Genomic DNA, 22,195 nt, shown 5'->3' on the forward strand with positions numbered 1-22,195 from the left:
GGTCACCCGACTGTGCCTCGGACAGCCTTGGACAAAGAACTGCAGAACGTGTGCACATGAATGCCCTCGTCATCCCTGGGTAGATTTGCAGAGGTATTACAGCATTTCACATACTCGAGACCAATAACGAAAAAAAATCATGAATGTTCATTAAATGTCCATATTTCCAATCATTCAATTATATATATTTTTTCGTTGGTGGATGTATCAACTTCTTTGACCAAGGCATTTGCAAATGATGCAGCAGCTTTGAACGCGCACGTCCACAAAGCCGCGTGGCCATCTGCTCATTGCCGCAGCAGTCAGTCTCCGGCAAAGTCAAGAACCCAAAATGTAAGAAGGACGATGACTCGCTGGAGGCACGGCGATCCAGAAGCGAGCACAAGGGCCGTGTAAACACGCACAGACGCACCGCTGGTCGTGAATGCAAACCCCGACACGACAGCGCTCCGTCGTTATCCCCGCCGCGTCTGGCTCGCCCATATCGCCGCTCCTCGCACAGCCACAAAGAGCCCCCGTACAGCCTTCACAGACTGAATGGTGCAAGTGATGTTAGCGAACACCCCGAACGGCACACGAGGGGGTGGTGGTGGGGGGGTAAACACCCCGCCCGTCCGCCTTTGTGCCCGTAGTCACGATGTTTACGCATCGCACCCAGCGACTCAATTGAGGCTGAGTCGACCTAGGGGAGGAGGCCCAGGACCGCTTCAAAAAATCGTCACCGGTGTTGGCCGTGACCGGTAATCGAACCCGGGTTTTGCCGGGTTCGGAGCACAGCGCTCATGTCCCCGTGCACAGCGCGCACAGGAGCAGCGCGCTGCTGGAGGATGCAACCCCCGAGTGGAGCGCGCGCGCGCTCCACTCGCCCCCCCCCACCCCCCAACCCCCCTCCGCTCTCCCTACTCCCCCGCATCCGTTTCCCTATGGAAACCGCGCTGCCATGGCAACCGGGTAGCCATGGTGATAGACGGAGCAGCGGTGCTGCGGGTTTGGGCGTCGCTCGACCAGTCGCATCTCCGGCACGGGGCAAGGCGGTGAGCGGCGGTGCCTCCTCGCTGCTCCGCTCCGGCACTCGAGCGAAGCGGCCCGGGAAGAGAAACACCCCCAAACCACCACCCCCCATCCCCCCAGCGAGAGGGCTGCTGCGTCGTCTGCTCGGCGAGCGAGGAAGAGAGAGAGTGTGAGAGAGAAGGGGAGAAGCGGAGAGAGGAGCGTAAGGACGGGAAGAGCGGAGGAGGAGAGCGCTCGGGCAGCAGCATCAGCAGCAGCCTGTGGCGAGCGAGTGCGCCCTACCAGAGGTGGGTGGTGAGAGGCGGAGGATCTTTGTGCGGCCGGGATAATTTTCGGGGGGTTTTTTGTTCGTCTTTTGATACGAAAGAACGATCCTTCAAAATACGCGGGGCTTATTTTTGTTTTCCTGTTGTCTCACTGTTAACATACCTGGACCTGCTCTGAAGTATTACGGTGAGGATTTTAACTGTACGGTCGTGTCATTGCAGTGTACGGAACCTGGCGTTTTATTTCCCTACATTTCGCTGTCGTCGTTATTGTTGTTGTTGTGTCGTTGTTGTTGTTGTTGTGTCGCATGCAAAGCGATGTCGTTCATTAAAACAAAAACCAGCGGGGATCGTCGTCGCGACCCGAATCCGCGCTGCGCCGCATCGCGGACGGGAGGCCGAGCGCACGACGCAAAATGGGACCGGCGGTGCCGAGGCACCTCCGTGCATGCTAAGCAGCCGTCGCCTTTGAAAACAAATGAACTCTGGCCATTAACACACACACATAAACAGCCTATTCATCATAGAGCTCGCCAGCTAAGCTCCGCAAGACATGCGCCCTGGAGGCATTAATGTGTCGAAGCTCACGTGCAGCAGATATGAAACCAACTACTGCTTTCGTGTGTGTACGTGCCAGAAATGTAAAGGAAAACTTGACAATTAATGAATGCTATGTGTGCATATATGCAGTAGATATTAAACGTGGTGTCTTGAAGTGTAAAATACGAGCACGCTGTGTGCTTGCTGTGTCGCTCAAATTGCTGACATTGCTTGATGCTGGCGATATTTCTTAACAATATTCACACATGCACACACAGCTTATTATATATTGTCCAGTAACATCGTCGATTAGTCGGTGTGATACGACGAGTTCACATTTAACACATGGTTAATTTCAGCAGCCCACATATGGTTTCTATTTGATCAATCAAATAAATGTGTTAAAATAAATATGTAGGGTAATCACAAGGTATAAAGATGGAAATATGTCTTGGAAATTTTCCATGCTTGCAGTGAGAGCTCATTTTCCATTTAAGAGATTCTGCTGCCCGAAGCTTTAACCCAATCTAGGCGAGCAGACAATAAATCACCCAGTGGTGTGACCGATTCAGCTGGCTCTCCTGTGTTCCACATCTCTCGCACTTCGCACTCGATCTTAATGCATTACATTTGCTTCTTAATGATTCCTCAACATTGTTTTCCTGTGGTTGCTTTACAACGTCACATGGAGGGAGAGAAAAAAAAAATAAGCACCGAATTATTCGTGGTGTTGTGTCGTCAATTAGGCTCAAAGGCGATTGGTGTAAATTATTGCGTGCAATGCACCTTACAACACTCAAAGTTATTCCGTGGTAAATACAGAAATATCAGCTTCAAAACTGATGGCACAACAGTTAAGAGATAACCATCTGTAAAGGCCAACTCTGTGCAATACTCTTAAGCGTGTGATTTAAGCTTGGTTTGTGAATCCTATGCTTAAGTATTTTTCACTAGGCAGCAACATTTACAGGAATGACGCACTGCATATTCGTCTCGCCCATGTTGCTGGCTGTAAGAGCCTGGTGCGAGAATCACACATGGGAGCCATTAACTCATAAGATAAATTCTTACCAGATTCATTCCCTTTGTCTGCTCCCCTCCCCGAACAATCCCCGTTAGCACGTGCCACTTAACGTTTCCATCGCAGCAAACGAAACACCGAGAAGCCTTTCATACCAACCAACGGTTGGCAATACGAACAGCAGTCCACGTATTTAATCTGCTATGTTTAATACAAAAAAGCGAATGTACAAAACAGGAGTGTGTGTCTGAAAATGAAATTTGTCACGGTGTCATAAGGCAGACGCTCACACCAGGGCCGCTGCTGCGTACAGGAGGTGCTGAAGCATCTAAATGTGGGGGCTCTGTGCCCTGCCAGCCACCAAGAGGCCCAGCACTGGCCACTGAACAAACGCAATGCAGATCCCTTTAATTGAGAAAAGCCTGTGAGAAATCTACTGCAATTCAACCGCGCACGCATCGGAAGCCATGAATTTGGCCGGTTTATGGCAGGAAGGAGCTCTCGACTCTCTAGTTGCTGCATTGAGTTTCACCACCCGCTGTTTGCTGTTGAGCGCATTTTCCCTAAAACGGTGAAGTGGTCTATCGGGTATTTATTTTTTCATTTCTGTGGAGGTTCAAAATTTTCCCATTTACTTTTTGTAGAAAAAAATGAGAGCGATTGCACAGTTCATTTTTATTTCTGTAATTTTTTAAGGTAACGCCAGCCATGAAGTATGTTGTGTTGAGGGTTGTGCAAGACTGATGATATTACGTTGTATCAAGAATATATTTCATTACATAATTTTCTGTATACCGCCACTAGAAATAAAATGCAATATTTGTGTTGTATATTGTAATAGCAAGTACGTAGTGTTTTTTTTTTAATAAAGCAACTAGATCGACTTTTGTAGCTTTCAAATATATATAAGTGCTAACATTTACAATTAGTTTCAAGCATGCAGATATTATTTGTAGCTTATTGGATTTGGATATTTCACATTTAAAATGTATTTGATTTTTTTAAAATATATCTGTGGAAAAGGCAAATGTTATATTTTAAGGCAAAAAAAATTAAATACCCGTGAAAGCAAAATATCACTTAACCAACAATGATGCAATAAAAATACAATGTAATGAATATAAAATAATGAAAATGCCATATCCAAAGAAACGAAATCAGTAACTGTATATTTTGGTATGTCCATCCACCAGTAGTTTAACATTACATTAAACAAATCAAGTGTATTTAAATTTAGATATGCATTAATTCTAATTTTGCAAAGTCGATCAGCAGACGAGACAGCAGATGTACAATGCATTTGCTCAGCATCCAAATCGTGACTGCTTACCATATCTTAGCTTCAACAATGTGTGGAGACCATGTTCTGAGAAAATATTGTTTTGAATATATTGTGACTAATTTAAGTATACCTCTGAAACAACTAAATTCTCCTGTATGGATGCTTAATAATGGATACAAAAAAATCAAAACACAGTTCATACAATTTACCAGACATGTTCTATTTGTATGATTATTCATGCAATGAAATTCGAAAGCCGAAAAATTATGGATGAGGACAAGAGTTGGTGTGTGATGCTTGCAAGCCCACGGCTTAGCAGGAGGCATTGATGAGTAGCCGAGTGACGGGAGGCCGTCGAGACGAACGACAGTGCTTCACCACAGCAGCAGAGTCGACACAATCACTCTCCCTGCTCGAATGAGCAAAAGGGCTCATTCACTTACATGCAGTGTAGAACACGTTTACAAAATAACTGTACATATCATCTACCTGATTATATCAGTCTCTGCTGACTTGTGTTTGCTCTAGTGTCTTAGCCTGCATCCTCCGCGTTTTATTCTTAGGAGCCATCCAATCCTTTATTTTTAAGGTTCTTGCATTTTACACATCTTATTTTGTTAGAACGTTTGCCCATTTTTGTATTTATTGTTTTCACTGTTGGACCGAGCACATCTCTGCTGGTATCTCGAACACTGCTGTTTAATATCCTTCCCATCGTGGTTCTGGGTCTGCTTCAAATATATTTTGGACTGCAAGAATGCATTTTCTGAAGTTGCTGTAGTGATTTGGCATTTTGTCAAATTCGATTGGTCAACATACCCAGACTCCTCTCATTCACCACTCAGCTTGATTCGGACTGCCGTAATAATAACTGGGCTGCGATCTGAGCCTAATTTCTGCAGCCTTTAATATGTTCATCTTTAAACAGACAGAGCGTGCTCTTGAAGAAGTTACTATTTCATCTTTCTTACCATCTGGTGGTGCAGTTTGCGTGCCTTTTCTGGTGGAAATGTATAAACGAATCTATTATCACTGCACACCTAATGCAGCCTTGTTGGGATATAAATCGTGGTTATATTCCATACTGGTCTTTTTGCTCAGGGCGTTGTAAGAATATAGCTTTATAACTACTTAAGGATAAAAAAAATACATTGAAACAGAACATTCAGTCGACTGTGAAGTCATGAAGGTTTAATGGCTTGTGAACGGGAGGATCTGCATGACCAAACGCAATCTCGCTGATAACTCTTTCCTACTGCACATTCGAGCCTTGCTACGGCTTGGCCGAACCATCTGGGCACAGCTCAGGAGGTGCCAGGTTGTATTTCCACTGCAGAACCCAAGCCATGCCACCGATGTTACAAGCAAGGATTATCCTGATTAACCCCCGCCCCTTGGTCTGGCTTGGCTGGGAGGCCGATTCAGATGTCTCGTGAGGCCGGAATTGGCTCTGGCTCGGCTCTGGAAATATCCAGTGGAAAAAAAACACCTGTATCACACCTGTATCGCGAGTCCCCCATACTTGCGTGGCTAGGATGTGCCAGTGGAACAAGTGGGCGGTGGTGAGAAGTTAACTCCCTCGCATGAAATACAAGAGGTCGTGGGTTCGATCCAGACCCTGATGCCTATATATTTGGAGTTTGCGTGTTCTCCCCATGGTCGTGTGGATTTCTCCCCGGGTCCTTTGGTTTCTTCCTCCACATTTAGAAACGTGTGTGTAGAGTGTTTGGCTGCTAACAAATGTCCACGTGACAAGCTGCTTCGTTGAGCTATCATTTGTGGCCAGGTGGCTTCTGGAAAAGAACTATATAGCTCAGTGGGTCTTACCTGGAAAAAAAAAATGTTTAGTATGAGAGGCATCAAGCAGCAGTGGACGAATAATTATCTGCAAATGGCAAAGAATACTGACGAGCTGGAGAAAAAAGTAACTCTGTTTGAGGTTAAAAAACTGCAGCAAAACAGCTGAATCTTCGTAAGGGAGCAGATTTAATAATGTGGAATTGCTGCTAATGTTTTTTTTATGTAGCCAACATATGGTAGAAGAACTGCACAAGATAATGTAAGCTGCATGGAGCCGTGTACAGTTGTCAAAGGACTTGGACAACTTCATATCATTACATAAGAAAATCATTAAAGGATTAAAAGGAAGATCATGGTAATGAATGGGTTTAACAAACATACCAAAGTGTAATTAAATGAAAGCCAGTGTAGGTATTCAGCAGGGAGAGGTTTATAACAATGGCATTGTATTGTTGGAGAGATGAGCTGGGATTATCTGAATGGCCTTTACATTTTTATCATAGACTTGAATCATATGATTTTCTCCAAACAGAACATTCGGCTTGCTTTGATTAGCCTTGTCCAAACCACGAGCTCGTGTAGTGCAATGTAATGGTCACATGACATGTATTCCATGCGCTTTGAGAATTGTGCCTTCCTGCTGTTTTTGAGCATCACACCTTTGCATGCTATTTGTTTCCAGCCTGCACGCATTCCCCTATTGTGATGGGTTTTCTCATCATTTGCAGACAGTGTTGCTTTTGAAGGATTCAGCACAAATAATACATAATATAGAGGGTATTATATGTGCTGGGTTGAAAGAAGGTAAGAAGGCCAACACCTGTACGCTATTGCATTAGTAGCATGTGTTTTGATTGTATCTCTGTTGGTCGTTTTGAGTCGGTGGTAGAAAGTCCATACTTCCATTTCAGTTCCTGCACAGGATAACTACAGTGGTACTGAGTTTTATCCCCCACGGGTGGATGATGAGATCAGTTGAAACCCGAATTTGGAAATCACAACCTTTTCATTTGCAATGTAAGCATTCCGTGGAAATTACCATCTGGATCCATACATTATTGCACGAGCAATGCTGTAGAAAGAGCAATCGTATATATATTATACCATTTCTAAACAATGTAACTTATGAAAGTACGGTGATTTCAAAGTGCCAATGGCATTCCTTGACAGGGACTCGTACATGGCCGTGTTACCACGTAGCCTGAACACAACGTGCATCAATCCACGTATACCCTGTGAGGACGGGTGAAAGAATGGCGCGGGTTATCTCCGTGCACCAATCATCAAATGGGTGCCCCGCGTAATAACACGATATGCATACCGAACGGAGGAGACGAAATCAAAGTGGAAATATGAACTGTGTGGCAGGAGCGAGAGAGATATGGCGTTCGAGAAATCCTGCTTTCGATTTTGGCTGGGATGGCAACAAAACAGGCGGCAGCCGCTGTTATGATAACGTGACAGCAACACAACATTCATCTGATGAAATGAAATTCGTGGAAGCACAGAAATCGTGTTGCTTTGGAGATGACACGAACGGCACGTTAGAATTTCGCAAATCGTTTTCACGATAAATCCTTTCCAAGCCGGCCGCCACATGCACGTCACTGCAGAGCCATTCAGCAGAATATCAGAGTCGTTTATCTTTCAACTTGTCTGAATTACGAAAACACATTCACGTGGATGCTGAGATTGCTTGTTCTTTTTTCATTTGGCTATGGCCCAATCTCGATTATGTTGATTAAAATTGTCAAGTTTGTAGAATATTTGGACCATTGTGAATTAAACAAAAAACGTCTTTATGTATTCATAATGTATCTCTTGCTTGTAAATAGCAACGCTGTGTTTAAGTCGACATCTTAAGTGCCGAATTGTTAATTCTGAAGATCTTTTATTAAAACTGCATAAAGTAGGCAACACAAAACTATACAGTACTGTATGTTTATTGGACCAAATATCTTCGTGCTCATCATCATCATGTTTATTATGGAGTCACTTTCATGGCAAGTCCAACCAGATACTGTATACATTTGTATTCGCTAGAGCACAGTACCAGAAAATATAGTCTGAAAAGCTAATGTTGTGTTTGATGCGTTTTATGATGTAGAAAGCCTTTGTGCTGAGATGGGGAAGGTGATTCATTGGTTCTGCTTCCGACAGTGCCATGGCTGCATGTGCACAATGCGCCTTTAATATACAGCACGTAGACGCTATCAAAATACCTGTTTACCACAATACGCCTTACAAAGACATAACCATTGCCGTGCATTACCATATAAATAGATTAGGTATGTTTTGGAAACTCCTTTAAAATGAACTTGCCTTCCCACACCGAATCCCATGGACATTCTCCACAAAACACTTTCAAATGTTCATCCCAATCCTCACGTTTGTTGAATCGAGGCAAACATCCCTGTCTGCAGTCGCGGGCACACGCTCCTGCAATCGCCACGCTCCAGTCGCGATCGCATCACGCGCAACTGACGCCTCCCGGAGGGGTCGGCAAAGGTCAATCGTCGGCGACGGCCCGCGGACGAGTCCCAGAATGAGAGCCGAGCCGCCGCCACCGCCGCACATTTGCGCAGAGACTCGCGTCGTAACATTTCGTGTAGCTCAGAAGCGTGGCGAACGGGGGGGGGGGGCTTCTGGCGAACTCACCCCCCCCTCCAACCACACCACACCGGTGCCGCTGTCTGGGCCGGATTGAACGGATTCCGCGAGCAGCCCCAGGCCCGCACGGATGGCGACGCAGCTGGGGCAGGCGCGGCGCTCTCCGTCTGCAGTCGCCGCTCGCTGCTGCTGCTGCTGCGCGTGCGGGGATCATGGCACGCGGGGTGGCGCCAGGCTCAGTGCACCCTCGCAGGAGGAGGGGGGTGGGGGGGCATCAGTGCAAATATACATTGATGTGTCCAGCCGCCGTGATTTGAATATTTACCGGAACGTTTAACGTATAATTAGCGTACGTTGAGAAAGGTCATCTGAGCAATTGAGCGAAATTGAACATTTAAATAATGCACGTTTAATAATATACTGTATATATAAATGTTGGAAATAACGTAACGTGCAAAGTCTAAATTAGTATATATGGAAATGAACATAATAGTTAAGATTGTTTTAAGGATTTAATACAACAGCATTACGAGCTTAATCCTGTGTTGAGACGCCATTGGCACGATCGGGATTTTGTTGAAGAAATCTTGAAAACAAATCTCACAAACACAAGTGCTGATCACTGCTCACGACCAGAGCTACTCGCAGCGTGCCCAGTGCTGGTTGAACGTTGGCCACGTTCCACTTGAGGGATGGACACCAGATGGATGCGCAGGTATTGCTAAAGAACAGCGCAGCAGAAGAGGGACCCAGCCATTGCCTGCAGTGGACCACTTCGCTCTGTCCCAGTGTGCCTGGCTAGGATTCACATCGTTCTGCCTAATCATGCCGTCCGTTGTAAAGGCTATTGTGCTGAAACGGTAATGATCCTCGATGCAGTTATTAGGTGTCCATCATTAAAACAAGGAGTTTATGTTTAGATTATTCCTGCTGTAGTCATACGTGTGTAATACAGTTGTTTCATTTGCCCGTTGAGTATGCACCATTAGAGGGCCGTGCATGTGCGCGTCCTGTGAGGAGTCCACAGAGATTTCGCATCCTGCATGTTTATGTCCAATCTGCACAACTGAAGTGAATCAGTGTGCGAATCGCCACGGGAGCGCGAGGGAGCAGTCCAGATAGGGGGGCTCTAGCCCGCTACACGGCCCCAAACAATGGACGGAGATACACCGCCTGACGATGTGGGTCAAGGCGAGAGCCATGGGAGATGGTGCGACAGCGTTCACGAGTAAGTGGCTGTGAGCTGTTGAAGACGGTGGGAATGTAAATATTCACTGTTAAAGCCTCATGACCACATGACCCACAATGATCCAAGCTTGTCAGGTCTCTGAAGCTAAGCAGTGCTCAGCATGGATTTTGCTTGCATGAGGAACTGCCATGCACACGAGGTTGTTATAGGCTGCTGCGGAGCTATATTGTGGGAAACAGAAGGCTGTGCAGATAATGACGTCGTTGTTACTGCACTACTATGCACACACAACACACACTGACCAGTGTGGTGAAGTATGGTCAAATAACTCCTCTGACACAGTGGCGAGATGTTAACTCCCTCGCCTGGTATACAGGAGGTCGTGGGTTCGATCCCGACCCTGACGCCTGTATATTTGGAGTTTGCATGCTCTCATCGTGATCACGTGGATTTGTCTCTGGGTCCTCCGATTTTTCCTTCCACATTTAGAATCAACACCACGCGTTTAGAATATTTGATTGCTTTAAATGTCCACGTGATAAGCCACTTCGTTGAGCTATCATTTGTGATAGCCAGGTCGGTTCTGAAAAAGAGCTGCAGTTATAGCTCATTGGGCCTTTACCTGATAACATTCAAGAATATAGTTTAAAGGTTCTAGTTTAACACTTGTTATGCTAGCAAAGGCGCATTCGGCACCAAGTAGCTGTGAGCAGCTGGTCCTCAATGTAGCTGAATGTGAACGTCGCCAGGGATGGCTGAGTGCTGGTGGTGGTGGTCGATGACAGATTGGGAGACTACTGCAGTGTCGACAATTTGTTTTGATGGAAACAAGTTCGCGACAATGCCAGCTTCATCCCGACATTTTGTATGATGAGAAATAAGTTGCTGCATGCATTTATATATTGCCAGAAGATGACGACATGATGTGCCACTTTCTCATCCTGTCGATAGCACTCAGTGAAGGCCACTCAGTGAAGCCATTTGTGGCTGAGGCTTGTAAGTGCTGGTAAAGACAAATACTCGAATTACTTGATGTACAAACTCCATATAGCATCTTAGTATCAAGATGTTTTACAAATGTTATGCTAGACTGTTCAGAATCAGTCGGCATAGGATTGTGGAGTTTCCACCACTGGTACAGTACCGGAGTCCCGAACGAGATGAGAGGCACCCAACGTTCACACGGACTTGGGAACACTTTCACTTTTTAACATTTCTACTTTTTGAAAATCGCACTTTGCTATGCGACTCCAGCACCGTTACGTAACCGAATAGGCATTAAAAGCTGAAATCCATTGGATGTGGTTGCTCGCCTAGGTGAATGATGCCCCTGAGAGAGAGCAGCCGTCTCGGATCGCTGAACTGGCACTGCTGAGGTCCTTGCATTGAATGAGGTGAGCAGGCGACTAATGTCCTCTAACACGAGTTCTCGTGAGTACCTTGAGCTTCATGGTCTCAGTCCTTCTTGCCAATGGCTGAACAAAACACAACTCAGAAAAGTTTTCCAAGTAGATTAATTCGAGGGGTGATTGAGCATGCCTCAAATGCGGCAGTTGGGATGTGCAGTTTTGGTGGATTGTACAGACATCGTTGCATGTGTAAAAAACGTCTCCGTCATAGTCCCTGTGCCACTGACCCTAACTATATCGGTACCACACCAGGGTCGCAGATGCTAAGAGTGATTCATATTCTTGGTTCTTTCGTGAGTTGCTTTGAAGCAGGCTGTCTTTAGATCACAATTATGTGCGAGAGTCACTGTGGTAGTTTTGGATGAGACATTTTTCATGAACGAGTACATTTAATAGAGAATATTGGATTTAAAACATTTAATATGAAACGTTAGTGCTAAAATGCATCGAGTAAATATCGGAGAGTATCTTGTGATATGGCAGTACAAGCACATCTTGCCGTGTGCACTGGCAGCGTACGTAAATGTGTCTATCCGTGAGCTGCTTTCGTTATTACTTGGCACACGAGTGTTTGTCTGCGAGAATATCTTGTGAATGACTTAACGAGGTTTGAAATGTTGTTTACTCTTGCATGGCATGGGAGACATCTTGGCAGCGGTCACTTTCTTGTGACGATACGTTGAAGTTACATTGAAGGCGTATTTATGTTTGAGAGCGAACGGGTTCGGTTCCTCAGTAACAAAAGCTACGTAAATAGAGGTCTCATGAATACATCTGTACTATGAGCAAGAGTTACATTCATTATTAAAATTGTATTTGAGAAACTATTCTTGGTATAAATAATACCATCCGTCAATGTTTTAGCAGAACGAACATTCGTTATTGCACAAGAGTGAAATTGCCCAAAGAAAGTGGAAACATCACTTCAGGGATTGCAGATTGTTTATGGCTGGGGACATAGTACCAACTGCTATTGCTTTTAATTATCAATGATACTCAAGTGTTCGAGTTGTAAGTTGTGCCTAATGTAGGAGTTCAATAATATTTGTGTACGTTTTTGATGCATGCGCACGTCGCCTCATCTATTGTAATGGGGTCACCAACATAATTCACTCTCTTTTGCATCTTTGACAAGCCATTTATATTATCTTGTCAATTCTTCTCCCTCTACTGTGCATATTAAACCCTTTAAACTGCAGACTGCAAGGACATCATGCACCGATGTCTGATTCATGCACCGATGTCTGATTCATGCATCGATGTCTGATTCATGCATCGATGTCTGATCCATGCATCGATCTCTGATTCATGCACTGCTCTCTGATTCATGCACCAATGTCCGATTCATGCACCAATGTCTGATTTATGCACGATCTCTGATTCATGCACCAATCTCTGATTCATGCACGATGTCTGATTCATGCACCAATGTCTGATTCATGCATTAATGTCTGATTTATGCACGATGTCTGATTCATGCATTGATGTCTGATTCATGCATCGATGTCTGATTCATGCACGATGTCTGATTCATGCATCGATGTCTGACTCATGCATTGATGTCTGATTCATGCATTGATGTCTGATTCATGCACAATGTCTGATTCATGCACGATGTCTGATTCATGCATTGATGTCTGATTCATGCATTGATGTCTGATTCATGCATTGATGTCTGATTCATGCATCGATGTCTGATTCATGCACGATGTCTGATTCATGCATCGATGTCTGATTCATGCACGATGTCTGATTCATGCATTGATGTCTGATTCATGCACAATGTCTGATTCATGCACGATGTCTGATTCATACATTGATGTCTGATTCATGCACCAATCTCTGATTTATACACGCACCACCTTTGTTAATGACGGCACCCCTCCTGCTCTCATCCGTCACCCAGTGCGTGATGCAAGGAGGGATGTGACAATATAGTTATGTTCGCCTAGGTTATGAGTTTTGCGTCCGTGCAATAGATAATTTCGAGTGAAAATTGGACATATTTCTTCTGGAGTAGATTTTGAAATCCAGTTGAATTGTTTGACCCAAGTGAGCCCTGAGTCACGTGAGTGATCTGATAACGCTTTGTGGGCATAATGCGTCTACATTTTTCTGCATTAGCAATACATTCCGTTATGTTGTTTGAGTGATTCAAAATAGTAATAATTAATTTTAAAAAAATGGTATTGGCACTTTTGTTATGATAGCGCAACGCTATCACGAAGGCCCTGTGTTTCCCAGACACGGTCTGTCGGAGTCTCACTTTCGGTAGCGATGTTGCTGTGTGTGCTCTCAATTGAGTAATTCGCAGGTAAATTGTATAATTTCCACTATGACTCCAGCACACAATGGCCTCCTCTTTTTAAATGACATCACGGGATCTTTAACACTCACTGTAGGGCAGACGGTGCATATTGTCCAGGTAATACACCGGCAGAAATCATTAATCAGGGCGGCCTCTCGGATTTGTACCCCGAACATCTGCAACAAACAAATAGTGAATGTTCTACTGCCGGGTTGCGCCATCATATAAACCTAAACCAGCAAAGTACCATCGATAGGAAGTGGTTCCTACAATGACTCTCCACATGTCCAAGACATTTCAAGAGGTTACATATCGTACAATTAAACTGACACTATAAACCAGTTTTTCATCTGCCACTACTCTCATTGGCTCCAAACAAGGACCATTGCCCAAACATTTTATTGCTCAGTTTTAAGTTATTAGGCAAAACTAATTGCAACCATGGTGTAATTTATTGATTACCCTGTGCTTACGTCTATAAAGTGTATTCCTCAGCACGTAATTAGTTACATGCTCGAGGAAGAGCACGAGTTGACAGACGAGTGACACTGAGCCCCGGAATATATCGTTGTGTGTATGATGAGTTCCTTTGGCAACAAGAGCATGATAATTATTTGTTATCCGTCTGCGTTTCACACAGCTGCACACGGAATTATAATTAGTAGCCTGAGGCAGTGCTGATGATAGCCTTGCCCCGTAACGCGGGGCCTGATTGGATTTTGGGTGATGGAGGTCAGGCTGACTGCTACGGTGATTCCCATGGTCTCTGGAGTTTGGAGTAATTACCATCTCAATTCAGCCAAGCGTTAAAATGCCCAATGTCACTTCCACACCTGTGTGTGGCAGGCTGACAGATAGGAGGGAAACCCAAATGCCAAATAAACTCCCGGATCCACAGGAATTTGCTGCGCCTCAGTGCCAAAACAGTGTTAGATGTTTTCTCTTTCATCACGCTGGTGCACTCGTTAGTGTTACGAATGAAAAGACTGCAATCGTCTTTCCAGTGAATATGTAGTAGATATGTGTAAGCTTTTCCATGCAGGTACGTTATATGAACCTTATGGCGGCACCCCGGGGTACCATAGTACCCCGGCTCTCGCACAATGTCCGTGATGCAGTCATTGTTAGTCTGTCGATGGTCGGCGATGCGGCAATCGACTCATCTCGACGAGCTGTACTCACGATGCACCACTACGGTGCGTACCGCGAGCGTTCGGGGTTTCAGCGCAATCGTCCTCGCTGCGTTTCGACATCGCGACGTAGCACCGATTTCGGATTGATTGGTACCCCAGTCGCAGAGTGAAGTACACCCCTGCAAAAAATAGTGTCCCAGAAATACAATATTTAATTGCCTCGGCCATTTTGTATTGTTTGGTTCCCGGGGTACCGCCATGAGGATCATTTGTGGGTGTTGCCATGGTGCGGCGCTAAGCGCACTGCACTATGAACCCGGTTATCGCAGTTCAGTCACAGGCCACGGATAATACTGTCACTAGTGGCAAGTGATATCTTTACCAACGCTGGGCCCCCGCCTTCACCAACTCACACTAACCAGCAGGGTGAAGTATGGTCAAACAACCCTCATGGAAAGGGTTTTTGACATTGCATTATATGTACATAATTCATCACCGTCATCAGTGAGTGACTCTCCACTGCAGGATGAAGGCACCCAACACTCCGGCTGCCATTTCCTCACAAGTCTATCCTCTGCTTTTTTTACCCGATCAAGGCAATGTTAGTGATGAATTAGTTGCGTTTTTGTTATGCATTACGTATGATTATTGAAGTAGAATGACATCATGCTACAGTTTTAGGGACCATAATTTTGACGAATTTTCCATGTCGAATGCATTTTTCCTGGGACTGTTTAAACGAGAATCTGGGTGAAATCTGATTGAGATGCTAATTGGATTTGTATGTTTTTTGCAGGATTCAAGAGCTGTCACCCTCGTTCGTCAGCGGGTGAGTTGTGAGCAAAAGTTGCAAACGGCTTACACCCCGGTGGGCGTCGTGTATGAGTGTACTTATTTCGTGCATCAGCCACACGGCAACCCTGCGGAATGATGTGCACACATTGCACAAGACGAGCTTCTAAACTATGTTAGTTTTGCTTTAATTTACAGTCTGTAAGGTTCATCTTCACAGGTGAGATTCCATTGAAAGTTATTTTTACGCACGTGAGCTGAATGCCGGTAAAAAAAATTGGATAAGTAATTAAAACATCGTACAAAACCCCCTGAAATGCAAAGATCGTCACATGTATATGATACAAAATATAGCACGACAATAAGCATGATTTCAATATATCTGTGGTATAAAATGAACGTATAAACAAATATTCCACTTTATAGCATTCGTATTTTCCCGTTTGTTAAACGAGGGTATCATCTTTTCCCTCTGCGCATTTTTTTATTGGAATTCTCCAGTTCTGTCCAAAATCCCAATCATTTGGAAAGGGACTGTAGCTCAGGGGTGAGGAAACTGGCCCCGCACTCCAGAGACCTGTGTTCAAATCCACGTTTCAACCACCCCTGAGCGAGTTCACAGTCCCAGCCGGTAGACAATGCCTTCACAAACCCATCACATTCAACTGGACTTTTCACCTAACTTGGAATACATTCCAGCCCTGTCATGCAATGCACATCTCTATGTCGGCAGAGCGTGTGTAAAAGTGTGCCCTCCACGATTGTGCAAAGAAAGGCGACGTGAATAGATTTCGGACAAAGTCCTGTGAGACAGAAATACATCTGCTTTTGCAAGAGTTTCCGAAAGCCTTCTTTGGCTCATGACGTGCCGCCGACAGCACAATTGCCAATTCAATTTGAAGGGCAAAACAAGGTGCAACCTCCCAATCCTCGTCATGGGACTGGGTTAAAGTCATGGGTGAGTGTAATGTGAAAATGGTCTAGGTTGGTGAGACCCATAGCGCAGTAAAACTACTAAAAGGCAGAGGGGTCTCCGAAGGGCCAATGGACTTAACAGCAGGAGAGTGGGATCATGGGTAATCATAGCAAGACCAACAGAGGAGCTTCGCTCTAGGCAAACGTGTCTAACTTTAGCGGCAGGGAGGTCATCGCTCAACGTGCTATCAGCCACTAAATCATGACGTTGCAATGGCTGTGATTGTGTCTTGATCGTTTCTGAGCCTACTTTAATTTGAAAAAGCATAGGAAGTGAAGCTGAAGTATCATTCTCTTATTCCTTAGAGGTTGACAGTTTTTTAAATGGCCCTCACTCGGTTCAGGATTGGGGTAGTTTATAATATTGAGTATTGTGGAAGTGAACTATGTTTTGTTTTATAATGTTGTACACAGTACAGGTATAGGCTTCTGTGGCATGCTTAAACCAGCACGAGTTCAAGTGCTAATTGACGGTTCAAGATGACAAGGATGAAAGGAGATATTTTCTCCTGAGTCTAAAGAAAATGCTCGACTGTTGCTTGTCACAGTTAAGTAGAGGGTGCCACAGTTAAATGTGTATAATCTTTAAATGTGGGGGCACAAGATGGAGGGAAAAAATCTATTGTCGATGTTTTGCTCCTAATAATAAGAATTTTGTATTGTGCAGCAAGCACTGTTTTACTTTAAATTCTTTGGTCAAATTAACTATACATTCCATACATTGCATTCACAAATACATTATTGCATTCATATAAAGTAACACTGGGTGTGTTGTACTCCGAATGTATAGTCGATGGTGAAGTATTTTTATTTTTGTTAACAATGCTGCCCAAGCATTCCCTGACAAACGTATTGAACGTGATGAATCGTCAACAATTCTAGAGAGAAGTTGAACGTGTCGTGCCGGCATCGGGTCCGTTATTCTGTCGCGTGAATGATCTTTGTAGGGCAGGGTAGCGTGTGAGGTAGGTGTGTGTGTGTTTGATTCGCAGCCTCATTTTTTTGTTATGCTGCCACCATGGCGGTGTGCTCTGTGCGGCTCCTGGCATGGAAGCTTCTCGAACTCGTAAGGGACGCAACGTCCAGACCCTCACACAGGCTCACCAAGCAACGTGGCCCCATTCACAGTCTATGGATGGCTGATTGCAAGGTTTCTGGAGTGGATCGTAGAATCGATTATTGATTTATGAATAGATGGAATCAATTTTTATTTAAATCTCCCCCCCACCCACCTTCCAAAAAAGAACCGGCTATGATCCTTTTGTTGTAGAATGCATGCACAGTGTAGTGTTATAGCATACATTGTTGTAGAATGTATTGTTGTAGACGACATTGTTTTTGGATTAATACAGCATGGACAGTTCAATAATTAACTGATGAAAACTAACTACTGTGCATACAGAAACAGAATATTTCGGGTACCTACATATACATGTATTTGAAAAAATAACAAAATATTAGAATAATAACCAATAAATAATCACAATTCATACAAAAATAGCTACTTTATTACAAAAAAACTAACCAGTAAATGGTAGTAATTTAAACTTGTTTTCCCTAACCAAAAATTATCATAATTTATGCGATCATTATTTTAATACAAACAACCTCACACAATTGTATCTCCTTCCACTCCAGACTGTAGAGTCACGTTGACTGCTTCCTTGAGTCGTGAGGGTCTCTTTGAACAACAAGGGGAATTTATCACAACTGCTTAATTAAATTAGGGATTTTTAACTAATAAAACAAACTGTTTAATTTCGATTAAATAATTGGGAATCGATCCTGAGGTTTGGAGTCAACTCCATTCATTCCCAAAATTAGAATTGATCCCACACTTTCCTTCCACGGTATCGTCAGTCGTGGCGTCTTGCCGAGGTGCTGGCTGGAACGGCGCGACAATGGCGCCACTGACCAACCCCATCCCCATCCTCCCACCATGCCGAGCGAGGCTGCTGCTGCAGTAACAGCAGCAGCAGTGGAACACGGATTGCCTGGGAATTGCTTCATTTTCTCCATGATCGGCTAATTGGCATTTTTTTTTCAAAAGCTATGTCGATCTGCTGCGGCAAATACATTCATCTGTTTACGTAAAATGACTCACGGACACCTGCCAGAGGGCATCAGCCAGCGCTTTGCACGTGTAGACGCATGACTCGTTTGATTCGTGTCATAAGAATGTCTACAAAAGCATTGTTTTGAGAGTATGCATATGTAATTTGCATAAAAGGCTGAGGGCCAAACCAGCAGCCCTGCCAATAGCTGGCTCGAAGCCCTGCTGGCAGAACAGCCTTAACTAGAGGGAGCTCTAGACAGCCTCTCTGGAGGGTATTTAGTCCGAATCTGCCATACTGCCCCCAAGTCTTGGAAGACGTGAGAGTGTGCTGAGCAACTAGCAGAGATATTACATTATATTGGTCACGTGAGTTCGTGTAAAGGGTTAAAAGCCTGTTGTAGAATAATGTGAGCTTGTGGAACTGTAAGGTGGGTCTGAGTGAAGAAGGGTAGTAGACATTGCGTGCCACGTGCGTTGCTTGGAAATGGCTGGAATCGTCAATGACAGGCGTCGGGACAAATTGCTTATTAGAGATGCCAAATGTAGACGCTATGCAGTTTTATTGTTGTTGCCGATGCATGCATTGTTATTTCAGGCACGCGGTTGTGCAGCTCCCCCATCAAAATGCCGAATTTAATTTCCGTTAGCTATTCCCGACACCCAACTCTTTATTACGGCTTAAGATCCGCATGCGTCGCTGCGTAACAAATGGAAACGTGCACTGCATTGCTAGCTAACTCACACGTCACTCCGGTGTGTGAGATGACAACATCGCCAGCCTGTTTGTGACAACTTCTCACTTGACAGGATGAGTGGGCCAGGGCGGCTAGAATCGAGCACCGCTTGAACGTTTATATAGAATGTTTTATATAAGAATGTTTATATAAGGACTGCTCTCCCTGTTGCATGTCTAATTGTATTCAAGGATTATTTCGTTCCATGGTAAACTAATTTGATGTTCGTGAATGCATGTTATATATGTAGACGATTTGAAATAATTTTCTAGAACATAACTCGATATAGAATTTAAACATTTAATTTGTCTTAGTGCTGTTGCGCTTTCTGTCAAAAGCAACATTTGAGTGGTAACAATACATGACGTCAAATAGGTGCTTTTTAATGTTTTATTCTGGAAGAAATTAGGGATATCACAAGGTTAAGTAACCCTCTCGTGCATGAAATAGTAAAAGCAAAACAGCGTGTTGAAATATGTTGATATTATTTTTTACATTTGCATTCGCAAAATTGCGATCAAGTCCGCGACAGTTGTCACAGAAGGAGGTCATGCACAGTAAATCTACGACCTTCATGTCACACAATCACCTGGTGGACGAGGGCTCCCCCGTTATTTGCAGGTTGTAGATTGTTAACCGCGCTTCACCACCCTGGCCAGTGCACGTCGGTGCAGAACACCAACGGGGTTTTTGGTTTGCTCAGTCACCCCAAGTGCTAATGAGGCTGAACCTGCTGCGGTTCGAGTTCTGATTAAACCGGGCACATTGCGGGTGATTTGGCCGCATGCTGCCAAAAATAGTTTCGGCCTTTTCAGCACAGTATTGTAACGATCTGTATACAGGAAGGGAACAAATGATTGCATTCGCATTTGGACCACTAAACGTCTCATATGTCAAAACTGCTCCAAGCTTGCTTTTCTTAAACAAATGTTAATTGTACGCATTGAAATTTATTGGCCCATAGGCTGGTGGATTAAATTGTATTTGTTTACATCACATTAGCATTTTTGGCATGTAAAACAAAAAACCCTTTCCAACATTTATTTTTGTGCATTCATTTTGCAGAAGCGTAAAAACGTTGTGTCTTATACAAGTTCATGAACACATTTGCCAAGTGCGGTGGCACAAGCGTGCCTGCCATCCAGTGCTTTGGACACACGGAATTTGTGATGGCCACGTGGAGCTTTTGTCGACTCGTTGGAGTGTGTGAAGTCACCGGTGTGAAGTCATTTGGTTCACTAGCATGTCCTTGAGTTGCTATTCTTCCTTATATTCATGGGTTGTTTCATTCTGGGTACACTGAGTAACGATGAAACGTACGAAACTTTCCCAACGCAGGAGTAGCCCAAAGTGTCCGTGTCGTATCACGACAGCAGTCTCACACAGAACCGTCAACAATTGCGCCACAGCTGGCCACGGCATGCAGCACACACTGCTGGAGAGCGCTCTTGACTCTCACAATCGGGAGACTTTTTCAAATCCCAGTTTTAGTTCCAATTCACTAACCATGATTGTCATGTGAAGAGCATTGCTCCTGCCATGGCAATATGACATGACCATCTGAATACGTCTAGCAAACAGAAACTGTAATGGGATCAGCCTAAATATGACTTTATGTTGTAATAAGATGCAAAGGTGAAGCCCTTCAATAGCTTGCTCACGTCGCTGATGACGGAGGAGCCTCCGCTAGAGGGAGCCCTAGAAAGCCCCCTAGATGGTATTTGGCCTACTCTTCCACGCTGGCCAGATGTCATTGAATAGGTGGAAGTGCGCAGACTTGACCCCACTTGCCAATCGACTGACTGTGGTGGACAGAGGTGGAGGGGAAGACTTCAGAAACGTGCCCCAACGTTTCAGCTGCCACATGGAGAAGTTGAATCGGCGACCTCTGGATTGCAAGTTTGCTGTGCTTGCCCGTTCGAATGCTGTGGCAGCATCCCGTCTTCATAGCAAGGCCGTAATTATAATATGTATTGGGGGGGACACATCCCCCCCAATATTCAAATATGCTCAAAATGTTCCCCCCAATATATTGCTATAAAAACATTTATTGCTATGTTATGTAAATAAAAACAACAATTTGCTAAATCTTCTTCTTGGTTCTTTTGGTAAAATCACATAGAAGGGAAATAATAAAATAATAACAATGAAACATAATAAAATACAATTCTCACGACGTTTCGGCCACAACGCAAGCAGCCGTCCTCAGGTGAAGAACAGGTCTGTCGGAAAGACAGTGTCTGAATGTTGCTGTCTTTCCGACAGACCTGTTCTTCACATGAGGACGGCTGCTTGCGTTGTGGCCGAAACGTCGTGAGAATTGTATTTTATTATGTTTTATTTTTATTATTTTATTATTTCCCTTCTACGTGACTTTACCGAAAGAACCAAGAAGATGAATCCCTGCAGTCACGAAAGCATTAAATTGCCAAACCTTGGCCACAATATCTGGACTTGTCTTCGTATAAATCAATGCATAGATTTCTGTTCATATGATTGTGGTTATAGTTGTACTTTGTTAATCCCTAATCTCTGCCATTATTTACAATGAAACAAGAAATGGTAAAAAAGTAAAAACATAGCAATGTAATACAATACACTATTCGACATCATCGTAAACAAAAAAGTCCATCCCACGTGTTGGTGAATTTTTTAATATTTTAGGCAGGAAATGAGTTTTAAAATGTAGATATTTTTCTGGGTTGGGACCCCCAGACACCCTGGAAGATTTGGTCCCCCCCAATGTTAACTCCATGGCTACGGCCTTGCTTCATACAACAGAGTTATATAAGTCTCTAGTGTTATTGGGCAATGCTCCTGTGAAACATTCAACGGCAATGTGCCTGTACTTGGCAATGCTAAGGGATAATTAAATAGGATGGTCTGCTGCATCATAACTTGATAACCCAAAATCAAGTCTCGTTTTTTTTTCTGATGTCGCTATTTTTCATTTGCCCAATTCGCATGGAGAATTTGAAGGAAATAAAACGTCCGCGGGATAAACTGAATCGTACTGGCCCTGCTAGTTATTACCCTCTGGCATGCGTCAACAGCAGATCATTGTTATCT

General features: G+C 44.2%; 1 protein-coding gene across 2 annotated transcripts in view; it reads left to right on the top strand.

Moving 5' to 3' along the window:
• The first annotated feature begins 976 nt into the window (after positions 1–976).
• Positions 977–22,195, top strand: part of LOC144934615 (uncharacterized) — a 109,253-nt gene continuing 88,034 nt past the window's right edge. For both annotated transcript variants that reach the window (XM_078860623.1, XM_078860622.1), the window contains exons 1-2: positions 977–1,298; positions 15,366–15,398. The gene's annotated coding sequence lies outside the window, so the exon portion shown is untranslated. The remainder of the gene's footprint in view (positions 1,299–15,365; positions 15,399–22,195) is intronic.

Source organism: Lampetra fluviatilis, chromosome 10 (assembly GCF_964198595.1).
Source record: "Lampetra fluviatilis chromosome 10, kcLamFluv1.1, whole genome shotgun sequence".
Classification (NCBI taxonomy): Eukaryota; Metazoa; Chordata; class Hyperoartia; order Petromyzontiformes; family Petromyzontidae; genus Lampetra; species Lampetra fluviatilis.